This window comes from Diceros bicornis, chromosome 1 (genome assembly GCF_020826845.1).
Source record: "Diceros bicornis minor isolate mBicDic1 chromosome 1, mDicBic1.mat.cur, whole genome shotgun sequence".
NCBI lineage: Eukaryota > Metazoa > Chordata > Mammalia > Perissodactyla > Rhinocerotidae > Diceros > Diceros bicornis.
Genome location: NC_080740.1, coordinates 78,106,866 through 78,128,258, shown reverse-complemented (window position 1 = coordinate 78,128,258; position 21,393 = coordinate 78,106,866). Strand labels below are relative to the sequence as shown.

Genomic DNA, 21,393 nt, shown 5'->3' with positions numbered 1-21,393 from the left:
CCAAACCTTTCTTTTTCCAAGGACATCATTTGATTTGTGAAACAAGGGAAAAACAAGATTCTGAGAGGTTGAGCAAAAAGCAAATGACCTCACCTTTCCAATGCCCCAGATTTCCTTTCTATATAAAAAAAATCGATGATTTCCAATCTGTCAATGCAAAGACATATAATGAGCATATTATACTAATGTTGATATAGTAGTACTGTCCTTGGGAAGGGTATGGAAAACTTGGCAAGTGGAGGTTCCCTTTAAAATGACCTTTGACTAATAAGAACTAAAAGTAAGTGGATTGATTCTATTGTCATCAAACTGACCTTTATTGAAAACTCAAAAAGGGAAAATGTAGCAGCAAGGAATTGCATATACTCTAAGTAAGCTCTTGATATCCTGGAATAGTTTTCTTTCTTTTATCCCTCCCTCCTTCCTTCCTTCCTTCCTTCCCCAAAGCTCTTAAGGATATTTTATTTCTCAGATTAAGCTTCATCTCTTTTAGAAGTGTCCCTTCAGATCTTAAGACTACTTTCAGGTAAAAGGCATATTGGATAACTGCAAAATGTTGACCTGGAAGTTGAAGAGTAATTTAGTTAACTTGTATATCACACCTGAAATGCAAATAATAGTAATAACAGAGCCGTATTTCAATCTGTAATGAAGCATTTAATTTCAATTTAATGAGGGAGAAAAGAGACAAATGGAGAAAATTATTGTGCTCAGCAACTCAACATATTCAGCCAAAAAAGTGGGTTAAGTTTTCAGGAAGATTTTCAGAATATAACAAGGTATATCAATTATCTGTTACCTAAATAATGCTGTGTAACAAATCACCCCAAAATAAAGAGTTTTAAAACACACACATTTATTATTTCTCATGAGCTTATCTGCTGGCTGGGTGGTTATGCCAATATAGGTTGGGTTGATCTGAGCTGGTCTAGCTCATGCATCTGTGGTCAGCTGGCAGGTTAGCAGAGAGCTGTCTCGACTGAGATCACTTTAGCTTGGACAGCTTGGCTTTAGTCCATAAGTGTCTCTTATCCCTTCATCAGAAAAGCCTACACATGTTCATTTGGTGGTGGTAAGGGTCCAAGAGTGAGCCAGCTCAATCACGTAAGAGAGCAAGCAGAAACATACATATCCTTTTCAAGCCTCTGCTCACAGCACATTGGCTAGTATCATTGGTTAAAATACGTCAGATGGCAGAGTCAGAGTGGGAGAGGACCACTCAGGTAAGGGCAAAGACCATGGGGTAGGTAAGCGTTATTTGGGACCATTAATGTAACCAATCTACCACACCAGGCTGGTTTTTGTTTTTGTTTGGAGAGTGTAACAAGAACAAGCTCTGTTCTCTGAGTACTTCAGGTAACTTTGGTTGTATTGTTACTAATTGGCTGCAGAATTATCAAAATAGTTTGTATGTAAACTAGTTTGCTTTTTTTTTTCAGATGGTAATTATGGTATTTTCAGACCTGATTCCAATTTTCTTTTTATTTTTTTGAGAAGTTTTATTAATGTTGTAATTAATTGACCACATCTCCACAACACAAGCCTTTATGTTTCTTCCATTTCTCTCATATAGAAATTATTATCCTTGATTAAAGTGAAGCCCTATCCATGAGAGAAAAAATTCTTTCAAGTATTTGTAGAAGTAAATTACGCTAGACAAGAGGAGAAAAATTATCTACTGATTGGGATAAATTCTATATTGTTGTAATGTGCCACATTAAACTATGACACTTGCTGCAGATTCCTAGATTTAGGCTGGAGCATGGAGTCACTGGAAAACTTTGCCCTATAAGCACCTCAGAGGTGTGACTTTATCATAGTTGCTTAAATATGTGTTTGCAGTTACAAAAATTCACTGTCACTATTAAAAAAACTTGCATTATTGCCTGAAACTTTTTGAAAAATTGCCTTATATAAGCAGATCTTTCTCTGGCAAACACAGACTCTCACATTTTGTAGTTGAGGAAATGGGTGGACTGTTTTCCTAAGGCAACCTGAGTTTGCTTTGGCATATGTTGAAAATTACATATGCCTCTGACCCACGCTTAATTATTACTAACTTATTCTGATCTTGCCACTATAAAGTGGAAAAGTCCAGAGTAAGTTTCAACATAAAAATTTCAACTTAAAAGCAAAAAGGAATAAAAGTGAAGAACCACAGCAATTATTTTCTAAGATGGAAAGAAAATGCAAATGAGCAGTATTTGTGAGCTTATGAAAGATATATGAAACAGGATAAAGCAGCCATCTGTTAAAATAATTCAAAAGCAAAAATTTGGTAAGTTATTGACTGGTCTTAATAAGCTTGAATGTTGTTAGTTCACCTGCAAAGAATTTCAATCTGAAGTCAACTCTTCATTATTTTTCAATCAGCATTCCGTGATCAGGGTCAGATCAGCGTAGCTCATGCACAGCAGCAGGTGGACCAGATGCTGAACATTAAATTAGCGAAATAACAAGGCAAAATTCTCCTTGCAAGCTCTGATTCTCTCCTTGCCTTCCTCCCACACATAAAAATTGGCGATAAAAAAAAAGAGAGAGATTGGGGCAGACTGCAGTTCTGTGGCACTGGGTCTTTGTTTATGTATTTGACCTTGTTTTGTTTATGTGTTGGCTTCTGTTGTAGCATTATACATGGTAAACAGCTGGCAGTAGGTGTCTCCATTATTTCTCTAAAGGTTATTTGTACGTTCTGAAGACTAGATCACTTGACAAATAAACTCAATTCATAACTCAGATGCTACTGCTTCGCTTTAAAAGAGAATTTTCTGTGTTCTCTCTTTTCTATTCTACCCTCTCCACAATTTATACATATCCATCTCTTTTCAAAATGGCTGTTGGCCTAGTTACGTGGTCAGGAAAGAAAGTTGTTAGTCTTTTCTGAGTGGCAAATAGCTTATGTATAGGTACTGAGAAGTTAAGTCTTTCACTCCGGTTCAGCCATCCTACCCCTAGAAGCTAATCAACGTGATCCTTATGCTACATGGTTGAAGTTCAGCTACTTTCCCATTGTTATGAGTACACTCTATGTTGAAAATAACAAAAAAGGGGGCAGAAATATGCATGTTATGATTCCCAGAGCAGCTATAGCTTGTCCTAAAGACAACAAGGTTTCTATACGTCCTTTATCACTTAGCAGCAGAGGGATACCAGCTTAGCTTAAATTCTACTCTTGACTCTTGACAGATCTCACTAAAATTACAGGAATAAAAAGCCAACTTCTCCCAAGAATGATAGTTGTGTATTTATAGGCATTACATTATTTGTGATTTATGGCAAATTATAAGAAAATAAAAACTGCTGGTGGGAATGTAAGTTTGGTGCAGCCACTATGGAAAACAGTATGGAGATTCCTCAAAAAATTAGAAATACCATGTGATCCTGCTATTTCACTTTTGGCTATTTATCCAAAGAGTATGAAAACAGTACTTCAAAAAGATATGTGCACTCCTGTGTTCATTGTAGCATTATTCACAATAGCCAAGACTTGGAAGCAATCTAAGTGCCCATCAACAGATGAATGGATAAAGAAGATGTGGTATGTATATACAATGGAATACTACTCAGCCATAAAAAAGACGAACTCCTGCCATTTGCGACGACATGGATGGACTTTGAGGATAGACATGATGCAGTCTATACAGAAGTTGGAATATAATGATGTACACCTGAAATTTATATAATGTTATAAACCAGTGTGACCTTAAAAAAAAAAGTCATAGTTGCATTGGTGGTTGCAGTTGAAGTGAATTTTACAAAAACAGTTAAATATTTAAAATAACACCATTGAATATGTTTTTACTGTTACATTAAGTGCAAAACAGATTATTTATAGTATTGCTACTAAGAATACATGTTATTATTTTGACTAAAATAAATTCTATTAGTATCTTAAAAATGCAATAAACATTGCTGCTGTATGTGGCCATAGAGATTGAGGAAGACTAAGGTTATAACATTCTTTTTGAAAAACGCTAGAGTTGTTTCCTGTGCCACTGATGGTAACATAACAGGTGAAAACTCTAGAAGATGAGGCTTTCTACTGTATAAAATATGAGACTATTTAAGAGGACAATAAAGTATCCAATCCCATGGAGAATTTTTGAGCAGTCTAGCTGAAGACATAACCTGAGGACCCTTGTATCTGGAGCACTGCTGTGCTTGAGATAAAGTGTGCTAGGTTCCCCAGCACAGGGGAGGTCCTCTTAAAGCTGGAGCAAGAAGGATAGGCTTAATTGTTGGCTGGTATGAAAAGTGGATGGATTTAGTTTCATGATTATGATAAATACTTTCTGCTATATAAATAAAAATATGAATGTATTTGGCAGAAGTGCTATTATGAGAACACTGCTTTTCCAAATAAAATTCTGAAAGCCGTATTGGATGGATTTCCTTGAAGTTAGTGAGAGTCACAAAGACGACTTTATGAACTCCAAATGTTCTCTGATCATGTTTTCGTTTTCTAGACCGGGGGTCAGTAAACTATAGCCCATAAGCCAGATCTGGCTCATTGCCTGTTTTTGTTTTGTTTAGAGCAGTTTTAGGTTTATAGGAAAATTGAATAGAAAGTATATACTCTCACCCCACCCACAGTTTCCCCTATTATTAACATCTTGCATTAGTTTGGTACATTTGTTAAAATTGATTAACCAATATTTATACGTTGTTATTAACTACAGTCCATAGTTTACAATAGGGTTCACTCTTTGTGTGGTACATTCTATGAGTTTTGCCAAATGCATAATGTCATGTATCCGCCATTGCAGGTCATACAGAATAGTTAGATTCACCGCCCTAAGAATCTCCAGTGCTCCATCCATTTATCATTGCTCCCCCCCCAGCTTTTGACAACTACTGATCTTTTTATTGTTTCTATAGTTTTGCCTTTTTCACAATGTCATATAGTTGGAATCATGCAGTATGTAGCCTTTTCAGATCAGCTGCTTTCATTTAGCAATATGCGTTTAAGTTTCCTCCATGTCTTTCAGGACTGGATAGTTCATTTCTTTGAATTGCTGAATAACATTCCATTGTATGGATGTGCCAGTTTTTTTAGCGATTCACCTACTGAAGAACATCTTAGTTGCTTTGAATTATTGGCAATTATGAATAAAGCTGCTATAAACATCCATGTGCAGGTTTTTGTGTGGACGTAAATGTTCAACTCATTTGCGTAAATGCCAAGGTGCATAATTGCTGGAATGTATGATGAGTATGTTTACTTTGGTAACAAACCACCAAACTGTTTTCCAAAGTGGCTGTACCATTTTGCATTCCCACCAGCAATGAATAAGTGTTCCCGTTGCTCCACATCCGCGACAACAGCTGGTGTTGACAGTGTTTTGGATTTTGGCCATTCTAATAGGTGTTGTTAATCGCTTCTTTTTGTAAATAAAATTTTATTGGAGCATAGATGTGCTCATTCATTTACATATTCTCTGTGACTGCTTTCATGCTATAATGGCAGAGTCGAATAGTTGTGACAGACACCATATGGCCCACAAAGCCTAAACTATTTACTATCTGGCTTTTTTTGGAAAAAATTTGTGGAGACTTGCTTTAGAATATTTTTTCTAGCACATTCCCTGGCCGTTTTTTTTAGAATTTATACAAAATTCCTATGAAATATTTGTGTTTTTTTCATTAGAATAATCATGAGCCTGCATGTTCTTTTTGGAATAGATCTATTACTAATGCAGTAATTGAACAGGCACATCCTGCAAAGATCTTGGCAAAAATGAGACTTTTGTATTCTTTTCTTTATTGAACAAAACACTTTTGGGTGAGCATTAAATAAACAGAGGTTGTTCAAAGCCAATAAGATATCACAAACCATATAAATACAAATAGAATAATCTTGAAACCGTACATGAACTTTGTAGCATGCGTATATATGTATGTGTATGTATATATGTGCATATATGTGTAACTATTTGCTAATCAAGAATAATTTTCATGAATGAAAAATCCCACTTGTGATCAGGATTGCTCCCTCCTTCCCAGCGTTCTTCTTATACTCAGCAATGAAAAGGAACACGCTACTGATACACACTATAACATGATTCCTCTTAAAACGTGCCACACAGAAAAGAATATCTGGTTTTCATATGTGCTTAGTATCAACATTAATATAATTATCTTGAAAGACAGAAATTGATTGCTTGCGAAAGAATATGGTTTGGAATGTATTTGAACATGTAAGCTATTGTGTCATGTAGGTATAAAGACTAATCTATTTTCATGGATTCAATGTGAACTATTTATTGCTCCAATAACCCTTGGAGCAATGTTTTCCACATCTGGTTGCCATAGATTTCCAAGCTTGATTCCAGTCAGCCGGATTTATAATCTGAATTATGGATCATCCAAGGTGATTCTAATGAGTTGTCCCAAAGACCATCATTTTTAAACTGTACCAGATATCTAAGAAATTCTTTGGAAATTGAGAACCAGTGTTCACCATGCAAGGAATGCTTGGGAATTTAGTGTATTTTGATTGGTAATTTGTTCATTATCGTTAAATAAAATTTGAGGATGTGTGCATGCCCAATCACTTTCAGAAATATTTTATTCTTTGAAATAGGAATGTGGAATTAGCAGATCATCCTAAACTCGATCTTGCTAATGAAGTACCGAAAATTTTGATTCACCTCTCATCCCATGCAGTCACCCGGCCATCTGTCCTAACTTTCTGATTACATGGCCATAGGCTGGGCGTGGAGATAACGCCTTTACAAACTGTCACAGACACTGAAAACATCAGCAATTGTATGAGATTGAACTGCTGAGTCACTATAGTCATGTCTGTTTAGCGAAGTGCTGCACACTTCCTTCTCATAGTGAGTGCTTATATCTTTCAAATTGTAATGTCCAATTCATCCTAAAACAGTCATTCTTTAATTCCTGACCAGAAACCTACGTGAGAGTTAGGTGATGTGTTGGGAAGAGAACACAGATCTGTCCTCTGAGGCAGCAGAATTGTTTTCTGGGGCTGATTCTGTCACCACCTAGTTTTGAATTATTTAACAAGGAGGCCATTAGATTGAGGTTGCTTTAATGCCCTGGCAGCCTAATAAGCAAACCAAAATCTAAGCCTGTAAATGCCTCAAGGCTATAAAATCAAAACGCTAAGGACAACCAGTCACAAACAGCCAGCTAGGCTCTAATCTATAGCCCATCAAACAATTTCCTTTCTTTGCTTCTGCCTTTTCTCTGTACGTCTTTCCCCTGGCTCTTGTCGGTGGAGTGCTCCTAATCACTTCCGGTTTGGCACTGCCTGATTCAAATAGATTTTTTCTTATATAAACTCTTAAAATCTTTAATATGCCTCAGTTTATCTTTTAACACTAGATATGGTAAGAAAAAAAAAGTTACCATTTTTTCTGTTGGCTTCTTCCTCTTTAAACTCTGATTAATTCTTATTCTTCCGATGTCACTTTACCATGTGACATCAATTATGACCATGTAAGTAAAAGCACTATAAAGCTACGGGCACATCCATATCTTTTCAACCCACTGTTCCACCTCCTTGGTTTGGGTTGGCATCTCTTGCCTAGAGTATGATGGAAGATTCCTTACTGCTCTCCCTCTCTACGCTGGCGCCTCCCTGCTGTTCACTGTGGACTGCTGTTCGGTTAATCTTCCTAACCCATGAGTGTGAGCGCATTTGTTCTCTACTTTTAAAACTTTCTAGTTTCTGACAGGGCATGTTCACAATCCTTTCCTTAGCATTTAAAGCGCTTACAACTGGGTTCAATGTGAACCTCCTTTACTGAATCTGAATTTATGGCTGCTCCTCTGTGCAAAGTCATTTTTACTCTGTGCCGCTGTGTGTGCTGATTCATCTGCCTGAAATGCATTTCTTACCCACCATTTCCACTTGCCTGGAGTGCATTTTTTACCTATCATTTCCTTTTCAGACTTTCTATGTCTTTTTTTAAAGCCCAGCTGAGTTGTTAACATTATCTGGATTTTGCTAACCCCTCTGACCCAGTAGTAATATCTTTTTCCTTTGTGCTCCTGTAACACCCAGTATTTCAAAAATCATCTTTGATACTTATCTTATGCTTCTCGGTGTAGATGTTTATATACCTGATTTCATATATTAAGGTGTTCATTTCTTTCAAATTTTAATGTTTCTGAAATTGGAGTTTATCTTAAAAACTCTATGTATATTTAATGATTTTCTTTTTTCCTGTAAAGTTATTACTTTGATTTAACTTAAATGGATGGTGTCATATGTTCAGTGAAATATAGTCTGTGCCTTGTGTCCCTTTGCTGTAATGTGAGTATCTTGGGTGGCAAGGACCATGTCTTACACAATTTTGTATTTTCCACAGCTCCTTGCACATAATAAGTAACTAATAAATGCTTTTTAAAGGAATGAAATACATAAAATGATATAAAAATGAAAGACACAATATACTATTCCTTGGACTGTGTGTGAAATGAGATCCTGCACTTTGCAGGTTCTCTAGGAGTTCAAATCATAAATCCTTCTCCATTCTTTATATCATTTATGCCTATTGTACACCTGTCATGATTTACAGAGAGGCATATAATGTACTTGACCTCTCATGATGTTTTGAGTGTGATCTGTTTATTTTTTCTCTGAAGTCCAGCTACCACATTAATTTTTATGCCCGACTACTTAAGTAGGCAATAATCCCTTTTGCTTTGCTTTTATTTCAGTAATCTTGCTCAGCAAGCAGGGAGGCCTCTTAGTAGCTTTCTTAGAATCTATTTACAACAAATCCTTTCTATTTACTGTGTGTAACTCTTTGCCGAAAGTCATCCAGTTTTTGATGCTTCTTCCTGGCCCTAAGTTGGAAGAAACATCAATTCAATCTGCTTCAAATAGATTTCGAATTATTTCTGTGCTTAGAGCATTAAGAGATTTACCTGGAAAATTTAATATCCCAGGTTTTGAACTTTAAGTTTTTTCCTCCATTTTTTTAAGCACTTAAAAGTTTCAGAAATTATCTTCATTTGATCGTTGAACTAACGCATCTCTTTATTATTTCTCTTTCCCTTCTTGAATTGTTATTCTGATTTTTGAAGGATAACAACAAAATAAAAAAATAAGATGCATAACCCATGCAAAGGCTTTCATTTTTGATTATGATTTTCTAATCTCTGTCTAGATAACAAAGATAATTATAGCAGCTAATATTTTATGTTGACCTTTTGCCATGTACTGTGAGAAGCTTTTTCTGTCAATTATCTCACAGTCTTTACAGTAAACCTATGAGGAAGAATTATTATTCTTCCTGTCAAATGTAAGCCAGATGATTTCACTTCTCAACATCCTCTAATAGCTTCTTATTCCCTCTTAAGGTCCTTGCTATGAACCAAAAGGCCGTCATGGTGTGTTCCCCAGCGCCGACCCCATTACTTCCCTGATCTTGTCTCCTACCACTCTATCCTTCACCTCTTGCTCTAGCTCTCCTCATTTCTTTTCTTGTAAGGCATGATCTTGCCTCAGGGCCTTTGCACTTGCCACTCATGGAATGCTTTTTCTTTCCGTGATATCCACATGACTTGTGTCCTCACTTTCTTCAGGTTATCACCAAAGTCATCTTCTTGGTGACATCTTACCTGGGCCTAATTAAAATATCTATCTAATACCTATCTAATACCCCCCAATAGTTCATATCCCATTCTCTATTTTAATTTCTCTTTCTAACGTTTATCGTGTTCTAATATACTATATATTTGTCTTCAGTCCTCTTTTTTGCCTCCCCCATTTCAAAATGTGAAGGCAGGGGTTGTAGCCTCTTTTGTTGACATCTGCATTCCCAAACCTTAGAACAGTGTCTGACACATAATAGAGACACAATAAACATCTGTTAAATGAATAAATGTATGAATCAGAGACATTAAGTGATTTAAGATCTTTTAACTAGTAATTGGTGGAGCTGCAATTTAACATGGACCATTATATTTTCTCACATTCAACTTTTGAATGTATGTCAGGAATTTGTTTTATAAAGAAATGGAAGGTTGCCTGTAGCTTCTCCATTCATCTACATTACATTGTTTGCCAAAGTAGACCAAGGTTCTCTTCAGGGTTGACTTGGTGGATTCCTAAATGTCTCTTGGAAGCATTGTTACATACATAATGCATACAGCTGTCATATCTGAATTTATTGTTTAATTGAAATGTGTCCATAATCTTCTCATCTCTGAACTGCCAAGTTATACTGCAGTCTGTTGATCAAGATTGATTCTGAGCATGTGGGACACATTTTAAACAAGAAAGAAGCTTGTTTGCTGTTTCTAATGAGATGGCTAATGCGCTGGAAACAGATTGCATGAACATTAAACTTCTGTCCACACATCCATGTTCAACAACCCAAACAGTAAATATTTGCCTTTAGGGTTGCTTTTGCTGAAGAGATGCAAACTACCATGGCTCCAATTTTTTTGGTATTCTTGTTCCTGTCTTAAAAATATTTAACTGGAGTATAAACACTGGCAAAGAAATTGTATCCTTTTAATATACATTTTGGGAGACTAGTTTGGTCATATGCTTCTAGAACAGAAGCTGGAGTATAATCAGTCTGCTAATAGGAGCAGAAAGTCATTTCTTAAAATGATCCTACAGCCACCCGTTAATGTCAAGGATGATATGAGCTGACTGATTTGATTGCTGCTTTCTTCCTACAAGAGGTCTCAATTCCTGAAATGGCTAGCATGTGTAATTTAGGTTTCCATGATTTCCAGCGACCTAATGATGCACAGAAAGCTGAAATAAAATTCCCTCTTTTTCCCAGATAGAATGTGCACATGCTCACTCTTTAAACATCTGTCTTTTAGAGACAGAAGGATATTGTGGTTGATGGAGAGACGATAGCTTAATACTTGTTTGGTGGTTTGGTTTTCTAATAAATTATTTCAAAATTGTCCTGCTAGTCCTCTGGGGACCCATCAATATCATTGTATGTAGCTTCAGGATAGAAAGTGGGTAGGAGAGGCAGCTTAGCCTAGTATTCCAGACAATACTTTATGCTGTACTATGCTATGCTATGCTATACTCTACTCTACTATACTATACTTTACTTTAAGCTCGTGCTTCCTGACAAGTATTTTAGTGATTTATATTTGAATCAAAGCTCTGTAATTCAACAACACTTTATAAAATCCCCTTTCCTTTCTCGGTTTTTCATAAACCATAGTAGCCCCTGATCCTCTCATTTTCTTTCTTCACTTCCTGTCTTACCAAGCCCCAAACCATGTGTCCATTGTTTTTTGAAGCATCTCCTTTCCTCCAGTCAGTTATCACTACACCTATTCTCCGAATTCAGAATGATAAAGTCTCGGGGACTAGGCTTACCAAGAAAAGTCCCCTTGAAAGAGAGCAGAAAAGAGAAGGGAAAGAGGATGAGCAAAAAAGATCAAATTCTTTATAACTGGATGTTAGGATCAGTCAAACATTAAATTTCTTTCATTTTCATCAAAGTAACTTTCACCGAGGATCAGCCCTATTACTATGAGTGGCTCCATAATGGCCAAGCCAGATAAAAACAGCACGCCTGTAACCCATAGTGTGTTCATGAGAGATTCGGAGATATGGAAATAGACATTTGAGAAGGTATAATTTTGACTTTCACACATAAGAATCAACATATTACAACAGTAATTAATTCTTTAGTCAATCTGAAGGTAAAATTTAAAGTTTGCCTTTGGTTTGGACTTTATACAGAAAACCTAATTGGGATGATGGACGTTTCTTTTTCTTCTTTTGGAGAATCTCCACCTCTCTTTCTATTATTACCTCTAAGTTCCTGAAAGACAGTACACATGGAGCTTTTGAACAAGCAGTTTTCCTTCCTAACGTGGTGAGCTGAACTGGATGACTTAGAAGAAACATCAAAGTTTCTTTTTAATTTTCTTCCCAGAGTCACTAGCTAGTTATAGAGGATTAACTCCCTCTTTCTTAGCCGCTATGCCCAGCCTGATCTGCCTTGGTTCTCACTGTATATTTACAGATACATATTGAGCTCCTACGATGTTCCAACCACTGGGCTAGGTTAATGTTATATCCATGATGTGTCCCTGCCAAAATTTTGCCTTTAGACTTGGGACCAGTGTTCACCGGAACGTACCCTTAACTTACACTTACCCTGATAAAATATGCTTGTCCACCTCTTTATCTTCAAAATTCTCCTAAGAGCAGCGGAAATAAAGGGCAAACCCTCTTCTCCCACGCACTCCATCCTATAATGTCTTCATTTGTGAGTAAGTGTCTGTCATGTTCTTTGCTCCCAGGGTGAGTGTTAAATTTTACCTTCATGTTTATTTTTGTTTTGTAAGTGGATATCACTTTCTTGATTGCATATACAAGATTTCTGCCAAAGTTCTTCATGATTTTGGGCAAAGAGCATGAGTATGTGCATAAGCAGGGTGGTGAAGGACAAAATCGTAATTTAATTTGAAGATTTACTTGCACAATCAGATTAATCTCCTTTTGGCCGTCAGTTTGGGTTCCCACAGAAACTGATCCTGAGACAAATCAAGGACTTGAGTACACGTAGTTTGCTTGGCAGGTGTGGGAAACATGGGTAGGGAAGTGAGGAAGAGAGACAGGGAAGGTGAGGTAGCCAGTATGGGAAGCACTATCAAGGTAGCCACTGCTATTGGTGACTAGATCTTAATACCTCTGGGAAATTCTGAAAAAATGGTGTAATACACACACCTTGCCTGTGGAGTGAGCAAGCTGGTCATTTATATAGCAATTCCATTCAGCCATTGGTTTAGGCTGCTCCCTGGGGTGGGCACGTTAGTTCCCTGGCACCTTAGGCTTGTTGGCTGCGGTTACAGCAGCCTTCCATGGCTTCAGGGGCTCTAGGGCAGAGGTGCAGATACTGGCAGTGGTATCAGTGCAGGAGCAAACTGAAGTAACAAAACTTGAGGGATATAGGCAGGGAACCAACAGCGTCTGCTATTGACTGATAGTGCACAATTTTTATTTTCATGATTTCCAGTTATTTGGCACGTGTAAAACACCTACCACATATTTGTTGGCTCATTTTAGGTACTCAAAAGTTTACTTCCTTCTTATTTTTTTAGGTAAATAAAATTTCTGCATTGCAAAATAATTTTTGACATAGTTAATCTTCATACCTGAAAACTTAACTTATCAATGACAGGGTTATTTCAAAGCTAGTCTTATCAAGTAGTACTTCAGGGTGTTGTGTATTTGAACAAAACTATTTTAGTAAGGTCTATTATAGCCCAGATATTTGTGATTGGGATTTCTTTATATGTTTTTAATGCTTAGAATAGATGTATGTTAATGAGACTAGAGAATTATAAAATGCTACAGATAAAAATAATCTTACAGATTATGTAATCAGGCCTATTGCCACCCAGTAGCTATATAGCAGATGAGGGAACTAAGGTTCAGTGAAAACCACTTGCCCAAAGTTGTGAAAATAATTGGTCTTGTTTTTTTGCTCATAACTCTACATAAAACTGGAGAGAATTCTGGATCCATGGTAAAATATTTTGTTTTTCTGGGACTGAGGATTAGATTATAAATTTCTAGAACTAATATAAAGGTCTCTGACCTAGAGTTGTTGGCCATGTCTTGGAAGTTAAGCCACTTGTTCCTGGGGTTTCTTTTCTCCCTGAGGCAGAGAATAGGATTTCCTTATTCTGATGCCTCATACATATTGTTCAGATGGTCTACTTATTTTTTTTTTCAACATAGGCTTGATTTTCATCACCTGCATCCTCCTTGCACCCACTCTGCTGGCCACACTTCACACTGAACACTCTGCTTTGATGCTTGAGATCTTATTAAATTTTACTTCTAGAAAATTCCCTGGGCTGGCTTTTATTATAAAGACATATTATCAGAACTGAGTGGAGTGAAGTATATAAGCAAGTGGAAATACTTTAAATTCTCCCTATCCTGATTCCTACTAAATATTTGAAATTTATAATAAAGCAACATAGAATGAATGCCCAGACATTCAAATATGGACTTTCTTTTGATTTTACTCATTGGTCTGTGCTTCTAAGCATTGCAGCTACAGAGCCTGTGAAAATTTTCTTGGAAATTCTTAAAGGACTGCCAGAATTGTTAGTTAAAATGAGCAAAAGACCTGAACAGACATTTCTCCAAAGAAGATATACGGATGGCCAGTAGGCACATGAAAAGATGTTCAACATCATTAACTATCAGGGAAATGCAAATCAAAACTACAATGAGATATCACCTCACTCTCTTCTGAATGGCTATAATTAGCAAGACAGGAAACAACAATTGTTGGAGAGGATGTGGAGAGAAGGGAACTCTCATACACTGCTGGTGGGAGTGCAAACTTGTGCAGCCACTGTGGAAAACAGTATGGAGATTCCTCAAAAAATTAAGAATAGAACTACCATACGATCCAGCTATTCCATTGCTGGGTGTTTATCCAGAGAGCATGAAAACATGCATGTGTAAAGATACATGCACGCTTGTTCATTGCAGCATTATTCACAATAGCCAAGACTTGGAAGCAACCTAAGTGCCCATCAAGGGACAAATGGATAGATGTGGTATATATACACAATGGACTACTACTCAGCCATAAGAAATGATGAAATCCAGCCATTTGTGACAACATGGATGGACCTTGAGGGTATTATGCTAAGTGAAATAAGTCAGAGGGAGAAGGTCAAATACCATATGATCTAAGTAGAAGATAAAAACCACAACAAACAAACACATAGAGAGAGAGATTGGACTGGTGGTTACCAGAGGGAAAGGGGAGAGGGAGGAGGGCAAAAGAGATGACTAGGCACATGTGTGTGGTGATGGATTGTAATTAGTCTTTGAGTGGTAAACATGATGTAATCTATGCAGAAATAGAAGGATAATGATGTACACATGAAATTTATATAATGTTATAAACCAATGTTACCACAATAAAAAAAAAATTTCCTTAACTAACTGTTAAGGAAAAAAATCCTTTTTGTAGAGATGACTCTAAATTAAACCGTATTCCAATCAAATACAGTAATCCAAAAATCAACAAGATGACCAAAAAGAATCTCAGCATGTAGAAATTAGGAAATTCACTCCCAGATTATTCTTGAATCAAAGAGAAGATAACAAACACTACAAACTCTTTACAAAGCAATGAAATGAGACACATCACACCCAAACCTACAGGTTATAGTACAAGCTGTAATCAGAGTCCTAATGCCTATATTGCAAGACAAGGCAAAAATAAAGAAACTTAGAAGTTAGAAAAAAAAGAAAAACAAAATAAAGAAGGAAAGCAAGGAGAAGAAAATAGAGATAAAAGATGTTATTTATGAACATAAAAGCAAAAATTAAAAAAGAAAATACTAGAGAAGATAGATAAATACTAATCTGGTTCGTTGAAATGCCAGTAAAATTGGTAAACCCCTTAGAGTCTATTAAGGAAAGTGATGGAGTAAAAATATTGCAAATGACCAAAGAGTAGTGCAGATATATTTGTTGAATCATGAATTTATAGAGTGGGAGCTCCGTGCCGGGCATTGTACTAAGCACGTTATTTCATTTAATCTTCACAAAAGCCCTTTGAGATGGGCAATACTTTCATCCTCATTTCGCATGTGAAGAATCTGAGGCTTCAAGAGATTAGAGAGAGAGAGTAATGTGTGCAGGATCGCACAGCTGGAAATCAAACTCAGGCATTTTAACTCCAGCATGTTCATTCCTAACCATTGGATGGAGACGGTGGTTCATATTTTTGTGTGTGTGTGCGGTTCTAATAGAAAACCCGAGTATGAGTTCTGTAAATCTTCCTTCTAAGGATTCTACTGTGAAGTTTAAAGTACTTTAGTTAAAGAAAGTTTTAAGTTAAAGAAATTTTCCAGGAACACTTCTACTGGATGGCATCAAACTTTTTAGAAGTTTGTTGTTGCTAATGCATAGAAGCATTTTTTGGAGACTCTCCAACTACAAATGTGGGAAATCTGGTATCTGATAGTGGTGGTGACCTTGAACTCTTTCAGCCCCAGGATTCTGTGGTTCCTCTGGTTCACAGGAGGAAGTTTGTAGGAGGGAATACATTCTCTCACCTGTAGAGTCTGGCCATGGCTCTAGAGGGGTATTAACAACCAGTGGGAATTTCAGCAAAATGAACTCTTCAAAATTGGATTTCTTCCTCCCTCTACTGAGCAGTCTTTTTAGGACTACAGAACAGACTAAAATTTAGTGAGAAAAAAATCCCACGGCCGTGGATGAGAGTTTAAACTAGAAAGACTTTTTCCTAAAACTACATTACTTTTCTCTTCACACTTAATATGCTCATTGCCTTGAACATGCACAGTTTCCAAATCCATTCAACTGTCTGCTTCTTTTCTTGTTAATATAGACCATGAATATGATATCTGAATCTAATTTAACAATTTGAACTTCCATTAACACCACAAATAAAACCGATAAACTCTCTCAGCACAACATATAAATCCTTTCAGGAGAAGATGTGCTTTAAATTATGCAGGCACAAATTCTTGATATTTAAATAAAAATATTCTGTCCAGTCCCAGCAATTCAGAACACTCTGGTAAAAGAAGTGGGGTTATATTGTAGAAATAAAGTCAAATAATTTTGGAAGTTATATAGGATCTTTTCCTTGGTTGGGTGCCAGTGGCCATCTAGCCTCATGAAGGGAAATATCCAAAGGAACAGTGTTGGAGGTGGTAAAACATTTAAAGCAAAATAGGAACATGCATTAATCAGTTATTAAAAGGGTAGTAAATAGCATGGGTGTTAAGTCAAACATCTGATTAAGTAATTATTGAGTTAGCCAAAAATAATTCAAGGAATCCTTTTAGGGAGAGACCTTCACTGTAATGTAAGCTACTTATGTCAAATCCTTGTCTTTATTTTCCTTATGTGCTTGAAGTACTTGTCAAAAACTGGCGCATAGTAGGTGTTCAAATGTTTGCTTGAAGGAAGAAAAGATTATTTACTTATACTAGTGAAATATGTTAATGCATAGCAAACATTTTAGAGCTAAGGCAGAAAGGATTTTCTCTATTTGTTGGTATCTGCTGAGAACTAAAGCATGTAACGAAATTAGTTGGTTTTTTCTCAGTACTCTGAGTGGCTCTGTGGAAAGGCACAGATGTAATCGTGGGTTAGAAATTCTTTGCAACAGTAATGAAGCCAATCAACTTGGAAGATTAAAAGAGATTCACTTCTAACGAATTACAGTGGACTTTGTTAACTTAATTCAATTTTATAAGTCTAATCTATTTTAAGCTGTGGCAAAATGCTTCTTTTTATGAGATTGTCTTGGAAAATTCTCATTTAGACCACCATGACAGATTAGGTTATGGAAGTATTTCTTTCAGGCTTGGGGAAATTTTAAATCTACGTTCCTTTCAGTGGAATACATATTTTTTAAGGGCAAGTAAATAATCCTTTTATTTTTCCAGCAAAATGCAAAAATCAAATCACCTGGGCATTAGTCACTAGAGAGTCACCTCAGTTATAACTCTGAAGTTGTCCCTAGCAAAAAGAATGGGTCGCTGGGGGGGTAGTTTTAGAATCCTAAATGTCACATTGCAGACGATTATTAATTCAAAATATTTTTAGCTGAGTTCTCCATAATCAGAGCTCATCAGACTATTGACTGTATTCAAGAGCTAAGTGATTAAAAGGAAGAAGTCAACATCACGAGTTAAATTTACAGAATCTCCGTGATTATTCTGGTTCATGTTGTTAGCTTTTGTGACTTTCTGGGATGTAACTTTTGGATCTCACAGCCATGTGCTTGTTGGCCTGCTAGACCTTTTCAAGTAAATATATTTTCTAACAAACTTCAGAAATACCTGGATAACTTGTTAAGACAGATTCCTGGGCCCCATCCTCAGAGATTCTGATTCAGTAGGCCTGGGGTGGGGCCAGAGAGTATGCATTTCTAGCAAGTTCCTGGTCCAAGGGCCAGACTTTGAGAACCACTGGTCTAACCTATTCTTTTTCATAGTTATAAACTGTTGCATAAAGTAGATGTGCTGTGATTTATCCAATTATTTCCTCTGTTGTGGCCCTTTAGTTTTTCTTTTATTTTGCCTCTATAAAATACTGTTGCAATAGACATCTTTGTTCATATAACATAAGGATTTTTATTTCTATAGGATAGATTCCCAAATTGAGATTAGTAGGTCAAAGGTGGTAAGCATTTACAATTTTAATAGCCATTGCCTGATTACTTTCCAAAAGGGATCATTGCAATTCATGTTATTACATCTCAGAGGTTACATATCCACGTTTCCTCATCAGTGCTGTATTCTCACTGTATGCGATGAATGAAAAAATGACATCTTATTGTTCTTTTAACTTACATTTCCCTAAGCTTTAGAGAAGTTAAGAGAATTCTTGTGTATATTTGGTAACTAGGATTTCCTCTTCTGTCTTTTCCTCTTTGTCCATTTTCTCTTCAGTTACTTTTCTTTTTCTTAGTTATTTCTGGAGATATTTTTATATAAGGAATATAAACCCTTTATCTGACATAGGCGTTGAAATTATTTTCCCCAGTCTCTCATTTTTCTTTTAACTCTGCTTATATTTTCCATGAACAAAGCTAAATTTTTATGTAATGAAATATTACATGGATTGTTTAGGTTTTCTTAGGAAGATCTTGTATAACCCAGGTTATACAAATATTCTTCTGAAGTTTCTTATACTGTCTTAACTGTTTTATATTTTGCACTTAAATCATTATTTCACCTGGAATTACTTTTAAAATATCTTGTGAAATTAGGGTACAAGTGGCATTCCTCTCCCCACTTCAGGGACTGGAGGCGCTTTTCCCTCTCTGTGTAATTTCTTCCAGGTTTTCTGGAAGTGGCCTGCTGTACCACATGCAGCAAGTGGACAGGTATAGTCTTTCTGGAAGAGGAGCCCAGGTATCTGCCTGCTGATTTTCCTCAGGAAACCAAGAAACCTCAGTCATCATTGGAGACCCCAAACATAGGTAAGGCCTCTCCCCTGGGTCTGGCCTCTTGGCTTAGGACAAACAACAAAGGGAATATGTTTTAGTTGATTCTTGGTCCCTAAAGATGTCTTGGAAATATCCTATGTCCTGCTCACCATGCCTCCCATCCAAATATGGTATTACTTAAAGGGTATTTGGAGTGAATCAGGAATCTGTGTTCAAGCTGCCTTCTTCTCAGAATACAAACATTGCACAATTAATATGTATTTACATTAATTGGGGAAAAATTGGTAAACAGAGATTAGCCAAAAGAAGGCAGGAAAAATCACCCATATTTCAACCACCCAGAGACAGACACTCCTACTCTCTTGGTGTGTATCTTTTCAAATTATATAAATAAATAACAAACAAATAAATACATAAATTTAAAAATAGTACTTCCCATCCTGTTTTTAATCTACTCCTCTATTTTTTTTGGACATTTAGGTTTCTGCCAGTTGTTATTATCAAATATACTTTGAGATAAACGTCACTCTAGTTACATTTTTGTGAAGATTTATTATGATTTATTTCGTATAAATTCCTAGAATGGTAGTTGCCTGATCAAGGTGTATATTCATATTTAAAATGTGTCTGAATTGCCCTCCAGGAAAATTCTAAAGTTTATACTCCCACCAGCCATGCATGTGAATGCCCATCAGTCCTTAACTTTGCAGAAAAAAGTTTGTGTGACCAAATGCAAACTTGGTTTCTCTTTAAAAACCATTTATTCCTTCCATGGCAGATATTTTATTTTTGTTATTTGGCTACGTAGGATTGATTTTTCCTTTTTTTTTTTTTTTTTTTCAATTGATGATTTAATGGTTTCTAACATTGTGAAATTTTGGGTTGTACATTTTTGTTTGTCCATCACCATATATATGACTCCCTTCACCCCTTGTGCCCACCCCCCACCCCCACCCCCACTGCCCCTGGTAACCACAGTCCCGTTTTCTCTGTCCATGTGTTGGTTTATATTCCACATATGAGTGAGATCATACAGTGTTTGTCTTTCTCTTTCTGGCTTATTTCACTTAACATAATACGCTCCAGGCCCATCCATGTTGTTGCAAATGGGACGATTTTGTCTTTTTTTATGGCTGAGTAGTATTCCATTGTATATATATACCACATTTTCTTAATCCAATCGTCAGTCGAGGGACACTTAGGTTGCTTCCACTTCTTGGCTATGGTGAATAATGCTGCAATGAACATAGGGGTGCATAAGCCTCTTTGGATTGTTGATTTCAGGTTCGTTGGATAGATTCCCAGTAGTGGGATGGCTGGATCATAGGGCATCTCTATTTTTAATTCTTTGAGGATTCTCCATACCGTTTTCCATAGAGGCTGCACCAATTTGCATTCCCACCAGCTGTGTATGAGGGTTCCTGTTTCTCCACATCCTCTCCAACATTTGTTGTTTTTTGTCTTGGTGATTATAGCCATTCTAACGGGCGTGAGGTGGTATCTTAGTGTTGTTTTGATTTGCATTTCCCTGATGATTAGTGATGTTGAGCATCTTTTCATGTGCCTATTGGCCATCTGTATATCTTCCTTGGAGAAGTGTCTGTTCATTTCCTCTGCCCATTTTTTGATCGGGTTGTTTGTTTTTTTGTTGTTCAGTTGTGTGAGTTCTTTATATATTATGGAGATCAACCCCTTGTCAGATGTATGTTTTGCAAATATTCTCTCCCAGCTGGTTGGTTGTCTGTTCATCTTGATTCTGGTTTCATTTGTCTTATAAAAGCTCTTTAATCTGATAAAGTCCCACTTGTTTATTTTTTCTTTATTTTCCCTAGTCTGGGTAGGCATGTCATCCGAAAAGATTCCTTTAAAACCAATGTCAAATAGTGTGTTGCCTATATTTTCTTCTATGAGTTTTATAGTTTCAGGTCTCACCCTCACGTCTTTGATCCATTTTGAGTTAATTTTTGTGAATGGTGATAGCACATGGTCCACTTTCATTCTTTTGCATGTGGCTGTCCAGTTTTCCCAACACCATTTATTGAAGAGACTTTCCTTTCTCCATTGCATGTTCTTAGCACCTTTGTCGAAAATTAGCTGTCCGTATATGTGTGGTTTTATTTCTGGGCTTTCAATTCTGTTCCATTGATCTGTGTGTCTGTTTTTGTACCAGTACCATGCTGTTTTGATTACTATTGCTTTGTAGTATGTTTTGAAGTCAGGGATTGTGATGCCTCCTGCTTTCTTCTTTTTTCTTAGGATTTCTTTAGCTATTCTGGGTCTTTTGTTGCCCCATATAAATTTTAGCATTCTTTTTTCTATTTCTGTGAAGAATGTCATTGGGATTCTGATTGGAATTGCATTGAATCTGTGGATTGCTTTAGGTAATATAGACATTTTAACTATGTTTATTCTTCCAATCCACGTGCATGGGATATCTTTCCATTTCTTTATGTCA

At 36.5% G+C, this 21,393-nt stretch overlaps 1 long non-coding RNA gene across 2 annotated transcripts in view; it reads left to right on the top strand.

Moving 5' to 3' along the window:
• LOC131408558 (uncharacterized) overlaps nucleotides 1–21,393 on the top strand; it is a 145,441-nt gene that overhangs the window by 119,161 nt on the left and 4,887 nt on the right. For both annotated transcript variants that reach the window (XR_009220783.1, XR_009220784.1), the window contains one exon: nucleotides 18,831–18,971. This is a non-coding gene — a long non-coding RNA (uncharacterized LOC131408558). The remainder of the gene's footprint in view (nucleotides 1–18,830; nucleotides 18,972–21,393) is intronic.